General features: G+C 38.5%; 1 pseudogene; it reads right to left on the bottom strand.

The window, feature by feature from the left end:
• Positions 1-39: 39 nt before the first annotated feature.
• Positions 40-4,245, bottom strand: LOC128230856 (3 beta-hydroxysteroid dehydrogenase/Delta 5-->4-isomerase-like; annotated as a pseudogene).
• Between the last annotated feature and the right edge of the window lie 5,293 nt (positions 4,246-9,538).

Below are 9,538 nucleotides of genomic sequence, written 5' to 3' on the forward strand. Positions count from 1 at the left end.
TTACCTCTGAGCCTTATATATATATTCATTGCAGTAAAACATTGACCACGTCTTAATAATTATGTGAAACTATGATGTGTGTATACTGTCTAACATGATTTATTACAAAATTCTAAATCACAGAACACATAGCAGAACAAATCACTACATGTAAAAATATTATGATATGCATCGCATTTAAACATATGAGACAAATAAGTCAAAATTTGATGAAATTGCATTGTATGTGCGTGTATTATAAATATAAGCTTAAATAGTATACCATCTGTTGCACATAACTAAACAAATGTGTTAACACATTGACGATCACAAACAAAATCACTAAATGTAATATCATATTTATATACATCGCATTTAAACATACAAGACAAAGTAGTCAAACTTAGATAAAATGGCATTGAATTTGCGTTTTATAAATATAAGCTTTAAAAGAACACGCATGTGCGTCACATAACTAAACAATTGTGTGAAGTTCTGACAATTACAGAACTCTAATGACAAAACACAAAAGGAACATTATTTCCTCGTTGTATGAATTGCATTGCTCACAGCTAGCATTGCAGCAATAACTGCCAATCAATCCTGCTTCACTTTGCTGGACTTGTAAGTTTTTATGAAATTAACAGTACGACGTTTTGCTTCTTCGAACGAGAATATTGGAGAATAGCCCAAAAGCTTCGTAGCTTTGTCGTAGCGAAAGCATAGCGTATACGGCATCATGATGAATGGAGCGGTGCCAAATGCGGTGTTGACATTTTTGTAGACTAGCGACACCAGGATAAGAACCAACCAGGTGGCGTACAGAGCAAATAGGATAAACCAACGTGGTATGGCTACAGGGCTTATTTTATACCCCGATTCCTCAAATAAGACGGAAATAAATCCCATCACGCTCTTGCGTGGAGAATCATCGCACAGGAAATAGCTCTGTCCAGAAGCGGCGGCGGCGGCGGCGTCCTCTCGCCATAGCGTGTGTTCAGCGCACACGAAACCCCAGGCTACGTTGCCGACGTACGCGTGCTCTGCTCTGCCACCCCCGCACGTAGTGGGGAAGAATGTGCCGGTCTTCTTGATGACGTAGTTGCCAACAGCCCGGTGTATGCTGCGCCACTCTTCCTCCCCGTACATAATCACCGGTCGCAGCGACACTGTGCGGAACGAGGAACCTACAATACACATGGACGATTGTGTATGTATGACGTGTATACAGTTTATTAGCAATTTAACTATGTCTATTAAAGTTATTGTATTAAAACACAAACGTTTCTATCCAAACATGTTTCCCATGTTCAAAATCAGACTTATTTACACAAGATGTTGCACACTATAACGAATTAGGTGAGCCCACAAAGGGCATGCACGTACAGTTTTCTTCAAGAACCATTTTCTCTGCAAGGTACTTGGTAGATCCGTACGGCTCGAAAAAATGTCCTGTGTGGAAGGGGGTAGTGTTGTCTTCCGTCCCTTCGGGAATGTCGCCCCGCCACTCACCACCTCACATGAACTGCAGTAGATCAACCGCCGAACGCCCGCAGCCTTGCACGCGCGTATCACAGTCTCCGTCCCTGCAAATCAAAACCGTTCTCTTTACAATCTAAATCGAGTAGAAGCACGGGACGGTGACATTTAAAAAAATACCTATCTTACAGGTTACAATCTCCGCTTCATGTTGATTCGTGTGTTTCGTTTCCTTTTTGTATGATTTAAAGGGTGAGGAATCACGTGACTTCAACGGGGTTCTCACATGTGTCATAACGGTTCAAAACCGATGTAAACAAGCAAGAAAGTGACAGTTATTTCTAAATAACCTTTTTGACAGAAAAGATGGGAAAATATTTCTTAGCCTATAAAAGACTATGCTATTTTCTGCTTCTACAAGTGTGAACTATACATATTTCTCAGTCATGTGTAATACTTAAGATATCAGACATGCGTTTAAAAGTAAGCTTTGCTCATTACTCTCATAAAACGAATTGTCCGTTAAATGTTATTTTAGTTTTTTCAATAAATATCGAATTTTCACCATGATCACGCCACAGGAGGGGCCATATAACCTTTGTCGTAAGTTGAATACACAGTTCTTGAGCATCGATTTTCTACTCTCTTTTTTACATGAATGGTCAAAATTGACCAAAACATATTTCTAAATTCATTTCTTCGAAAGTGCATTTGAAAGAGAACAAAAATCTGCACCGTTATCCGTTGGAATCTAAGCGATTGGATGTTTATAAGTAACTTTAAATAGCAATACAATTTTTAGCTCTTTCTTAATACAATGTAACTTTGGGTGACCAACAAAACCCTAAAAAGGGTCCAAAATGTAAAAATCATAGAATTAAAACAAAACATCATTTTAAAGGGCAAGAATTATCCTAACATATATGTAGAAAGTAAGTTGATCTGTTAAAACTAATTCGTGGGAACTGTTTAATTATATTTCCCCTATATATCTCTACAGGCACTTTCGCTACATTGGATTGGATCTTTTAAAACACTCAGCGCACATCCCGTCTACATCCGCTTGAGTCAAATACACGTTTGCCTGCAAATTGGATGCCTTTCGCATTTTCTTTTCAAAAATGCAAATAGAAAGAATGCGGAAAAAATGAAACATTTAAGCCTTCGAAAATCTGAAGTAACTGGTTCTATCGACAGAGTTCGTACCTAAGACGTTAATGTTGTACGAGAGGACGGGGTCGGGGAACATGGCGGTGTCTACGATACTGGCCACGTGCATGACGCAGTTGGCGCCCCGGCATGCCTCCCCCACAAGCAACTCGTCCGTCAAACTCCCCAGGTACTGTCGCACGGGCGCCGCCTCCTTATGACCTTGATGCGAGAAATTACTAGAGTTAGATTGACTTAGTTTTAAGTTGCATTGAGCGACTTTAACATGATAAGTCACATTAGCAAATGAAATGCCCTAAAATACATACTAAATAAAATAATAATAAATGATAACATTTCCAACTGAATTTTCACAGTAGTTGAGATTGATTTTACATTAATATAATATTTAATAGCACTCACACGTAAATTACCAGTAAAGCCAAAATTGAGCATTTGCACTTTATCCAATCTAATTAAAATCAAATCGTAACGTTCACTCAATTTCATTACGTAATTTTACGTCGTGAAGCGAGTATTTGGGATCTAGTTTTACTGAGATTGCTTCTTACCTAGGTTATTGACGTATGGTTTAACGTCAAGCATACGGATCTCGGACGTGGCGTGCACGTGTCTGGAGCAATGAGATAATGTGCTGACCCAGGAAGCCCGCACCTCCTGTCACCAGGACAACACACGACTCATGCAAGCCAGTATCCATGGCAACATGTGAATACTTAGGATACAGACCTAGGGCTGGGAAAAAATGCCATTATGGTTACTGGTTCTCTATGGATGTATTAAAGCTGTACTCTCACAAATTGAACGTTTTGACAACTTTTTTCTTTTTTTGTAACGAGCCCATTTTGCGAAAATCCATGGAAACCAGTGATATAAGACTGCTGACAAAAATTGATCGCAGAATTTTATATTTAAGTTCAAAAATGAATGTTTTATGCATTTTCCTTAAACCGTTTGTAAGGGTTTAAGGCATAAAACATTGAAATCGAACGGAAATATGCAAATCTGCGATCTGATCTTTGGTTTGCAGATATTTACGCAAAAAATGGCTCTTTCCAAGACAAAAATAAAAAAAGAGTTGTAAAAACGGTAAATCTGTGAGAGTGCAGCTTTAATATGCAATACAGATTGCGCGGTTATACATATACAGTATTGATCGGAGGATTCATTGATGAGCCTGGTGAAAGATGAAACAATCCATGATGCTCTGTCGCACGTAACCACGGGTTATAACCATGTCTACACATGAACTGCAGCCTCCACAAAACGGTTTAATATTTAAATAAGCGATACTTAGTTTTATGTATAAGTATTACTGTAACAGTATATATAATATGTATGGGAATCGAAACAAAATGTTCGGAAATCGATTACTATCTGTATTCAACATTGTGTTTAAGGCATAATAAAGGTTACCAGAAATTGGTACACTGAACATTTATGCGAAAATAACACATGTTGTGATAATTGCATTGTAACAAAATAAAAGATATTCTACTTACATGTACCGAATCCAATATCAAAATGCGAGATCTCTACCTTTATTGATTACTAGTAGCTGAATTCAAAGAAAGACTCATATCGCATTCATTTAAATATCATCAACATTATAAAACCGATGTTGCCTCCAAGATAGTAAATATTGCATCGATTTTACCAAATATTACTAATCAGGTTATCTATTATATGCATACCAGACCGCGTTTGATATGACAACATATCAGTTTACATCGTAGTACTCGACATTCTAGTTTAAGTTTAAACTTTTTATTTTACAACGATTGTGAAACAAGCTTTTGCAACTTGTTTAATCACTCTCGTTGGCACGATGTTGCGCGATAGTGTGGCCTTGTGTATTCAAATACATTCTGATACATGTAAAAGTATGTCCTTATTATCACCCAAACACATGATAATAATAATTAGTACATTTATTTTATACAACAATATATGACGCGATAAAGGTTATAATAGTAACATAGTCATACATGAATCATGATGCACCAATCCGTATTCCTACGTAATCAATATGTACTCATCCGTAGTCCTACATAAATCAATATGTACCAATCCGACATCATACATTAATAAATATGTACCAATCCGTGATACTACATAAATCAATATGTACCAATCCGTGATCCTACATAAATCAATATGTACCAATCCGTGATCCTACATAAATCAATATGTACCGATCCATAATACTATATAATCAATATGTACCAATCCGTGATCCTACATAAAAATATGTACCAATCCGTGATCCTACATAAATCAATATGTACCAATCCATAATACTATATAAATCAATATGTACCAATCCGTAGTCCTACATAATCAATATGTACCAATCCGTAATCCTACATAAATCAATATGTACCAATCCGTAATCCTACATAAATCAATATGTACCAATCCATAATACTATATAAATCAATATGTACCAATCCATAATCTATATAAATCAATATGTACAATCCAATCCGTAGTCCTACATAAATCAATATGTACCAATCCGTAATCCTACATAAATCAATATGTACCAATCCGTAGTCCTACATAAATCAATATGTACCAATCCGTAATCCTACATAAATCAATATGTACCAATCCGTAATCCTACATAAATCAATATGTACCAATCCATAATACTATATAAATCAATATGTACCAATCCGTAGTCCTACATAAATCAATATGTACCAATCCGTAATCCTACATAAATCAATATGTACCAATCCGTAGTCCTACATAAATCAATATGTACCAATCCGTAATCCTACATAAATCAATATGTACCAATCCGTAGTCCTACATAAATCAATATGTACCAATCCGTAATCCTACATAATCAATATGTACCAATCCATAATCCTATATAAATCAATATGTACCAATCCGTAGTCCTACATAAATCAATATGTACCAATCCGTAATCCTACATAAATCAATATGTACCAATCCGTACTCCTTCATATAACAATATGTATCAATCCGTAGCCCTACATATATCAATATGTACCAATCCGTGATCCTACATAAATCAATATGTACCAATCCGTGATCCTACATAAATCAATATGTATCAATCCATAATCCTACATAAATCAATATTTACCAATCCATAGTCCTATATATATCAATATGTACCAATCCGTAGTCCTACATATATCAATATGTTAAAATCCGTAATCCTACATAAATCAATATGTACCAATCGGTGATCCTACATAAATCAATATGTACCAACCGTAATCCTACATAAATCAATATGTACCAACCCGTAATCCTACATACATCAATATGTACCAATCCGTAATCCTACATACATCAATATGTACCAACCCGTAATCCTACATAAATCAATATGTACCAATCCGTAATCCTACATACATCAATATGTACCAACCCGTAATCCTACATACATCAATATGTACCAATCCTTAGTGCTACATGAATCCAATGTACAAAAAAGTACATTTTGAGCAGTAAATTGTCTCTAGTATAAACTAGTATATTTTTTTTCAAGCCTTTAGGTTTAGTGAAATACATCTGATGGTGAGACCTTATATTATTAACTATACAGCTATTATAGTATTTAAAGTTTCTTATTTGGAGTTTCTAAAATGTTTTTTATAATTTCATAAAGGTATAACTATGTATTGCTGTTTTCTTGCAGGTCAATGGGGTTCCAAACATACTTGCAATGATGTCGAATTAGTAGCATGTATATTTTTACGAAGCTTATATGTATACCGTGCATGTATCAGCATACTCAGGGTCACAAGGGTGTGGTTACGTGTAGCATACTTACAGCAGGGTCACAAGGGTGTGGTTAAATGCAGCGTACTCACAGCAGGATCAAAAGGGTGTGGGTACATGTAGCACACTCACAGCAGGGTCAAAAGGGTTGGGTTACATGTAGCATACTTACAGCAGGGTCATAAGGTTTAGGGATACATGAAGCATACACACAGCAGGATCGCAAGGGTGTGGCTACATGTAACATACTCACAGCAGGATCACATATGTGTGGCTGCATGTAGCATACTCAACGAAGGGCCACAAGGGTGTGGGTACATGCAGCATAATCACAGCAGGATCACAAGGGTGTGGGTTACATGTAGCATACTCACAGCAGAGTCACAAGGGTGTGGGTACATGTCATACTCACAGCAGGGTCAAAAGGGTGTGGCTACATGTAGCACAATCACTACAGGGTCACAAGGGTGTGGCTACATGTAGCACACTCACAACAAGGTCACAAGGGTGTGGTTACATGTAGCATACTCACAGCAGGGTCACAAGGGTAAGGATTACATGAAGCATACACACAACAGGGTCACAAGGGTGTGGTTACATGTAGGATACTGACAGAAGGGTCACAAGGGTTTGGTTACATGTAGCATACTCACAGCAGGTCACAAGGGTTAGGATTACATGTAGCATACAGCAAGGTCGCAAGGGTGTGGCTTCATGCAGCATATTCACAGCAGGGTCGCAAGGGTGTGGTTACATGTAGCATACTCACAGCAAGATAACAAGGGTGTGGTTACATGTAGCATACTCACAACAGGGTCACAAGGGTGTTGGAACATGCAGCATACTCACAGCAGGGTCACAAGGGTTTGGTTGAATGCAGCATACTCACAGCAGGGTCACAAGGGTGTGGTTAAACGCAGCATACTCACAACAGGACCACAAGGATGTTGGAACATGCAGCATATTCACAGCAGGATTACAAAGGTGTTGGAACATGCAGCATACTCATAGCAGGGTCACAAGGGTGTGGTTACATGCAGCATACTCACAACAGGGTCACAAGGGAGTAAGAACATGCAGTATACTCACAGCAGGGTCACAAGGGTGTGGTTACATGCAGCATACCCACAGGGTCACTAGGTTGTGATAACATGCAGCATACTCACAGCAGGATCACAAAGATGTGGTAACATGCAGCATACACACAGTAGGGTCACAAGGGTGTGGTTACATGTAGCATATTCACAACAGGGTCACAGGGGTGTGGTAACATACAGCATACTCACAGCATGATCACAAGGATGTGGTAACATGCAGCATACTCACAACAGGGTCTCTAGGTTGTGATAACATGCAGCATACTCACAGCAGGATCACAAAGATGTGGTAACATGCAGCATACTCACAGCAAGGTCACTAGGGTGTGGTAACATGCAACATACTCACAGCAGGATCACAAGGGTGTGGTGACATGCAGCATACTTACAGCAGGATCACAAGGGTTTGGGTACATGCAGCATACTCACAGCAGGATCACAAGGATGTTGGAACATGTAGCATACTTACAGCAGGGTCACCAGGGTGTGGTTACATGTAGTGTTCTTACAGCAGGGTCACACGTGTGTGGTTACATGCAGCATGCTCACAGCAGGATCACAAGGGTGTTGGAACATGCAGCATACAGCAGGGTCACAAGGGTGTGGTTGAATGCAGCATACTCCCAACAGGATGACAAGGGTGCGGCTATAAGCATACTTACAGCAGGGTCACAAGGGTGTGGTAAAATGCAGAATACACATAGTAGGGTCACAAGGGTGTGGTTACATGAAGCATACTCACAACAGGGTCACAGGGGTGTGGTAACATGCAGCATACTCACAGCATGATCACAAGGATGTGGTAACATGCAGCATACTCACAACAGGGTCACAAGGGTGTGGTAACATGCAGCATACTCACAGCAGGATCACAAGGATGTGGTAACATGCAGCATACTCACAGCAGGGTCACTATGGTGTGGTTACATGCAGCATACTCACAGCAGGATCACAAGGGTGTGGTAACATGCAGCATACTCACAACAGGGTTACAAGAGTTTGGTAACATGCAGCAGGGTTGTCATTATGAACCGATTGCCAATCGAATCCATCGTTTAAAATCGTGAAAAAATCGGTTGCTTTTTCAGGAATTTTAAAATTGAGATCGAAAAAAAATGGGTGAAAAAGTCGAAGAAAATCGCCGTACTAATTGCCGATGAACACTGTATAGCGACACCGTTCCTTGTAGTACAAACGCTTGAAAAAAATAACACAGCGTTTGATTGATTATTCCAGTTTTGAGCGACCAATGATGTGCCGCGATACAAAAAAACAAACAACACATGCACAATGGCGCAACCGAAATCAAAAAAGTTCAAAAGTCTATTTGATTTTGGGTTCCAACAAAGAACCGGTGAGAACGAAAATGCAAATTGGAAACACATTGTTTGTTGTACTTTTTAAGTTACGATCGATGCATGGCGCCTGCTTGAAATGTCCATTTTGTTGAATAAAATGTGTTTGTTTTCTGTTACGGAACAAATCTAGTCTAGCGGATCGCGATAAAATCAATGTGTCGTTTCTGATATGTCTGGTGCTGATACCTTCAAACCCCCGCTAAGATACTCATTATGAAAGCTAGCGAACTTTCTCAAACAAAATGTAAGATATTATTGTCGGCGATTTCAGCGGTCCGCTAAGCTAGATTCTTCCCACTTTTTATTTTTCTCGGCGATCTCCGGGTAGGAGGTGATTTCATTGCTTCAAGTTCATTCTGTTGTTAGCTGTTATCAAGGTAAGACAAACGATTTATTATTCAATCTATGTAGAATCTAAGTGTTAATGTAAATTATTTCCATTCCATTAATGATTGAGTCTGGGCCCATAGTTTTGCCAAACTAAAATAGACCGACATCATCAGTCATTTAGCTCTGATTACTATTTAGAACAATTTGATTTGCAGGAGATAACGTGAGATTCTAGAGCCAGATGTATAGCCACATAATCCAAAATTGGATATTTCGGCCTATTTATATTGTTTTCAAAGTTTGATTTTATTAACATTTATCTGAAATGTACTACTCATATTTATTTATACATTCAATGCA

This window comes from Mya arenaria, chromosome 4 (genome assembly GCF_026914265.1).
Source record: "Mya arenaria isolate MELC-2E11 chromosome 4, ASM2691426v1".
NCBI lineage: Eukaryota > Metazoa > Mollusca > Bivalvia > Myida > Myidae > Mya > Mya arenaria.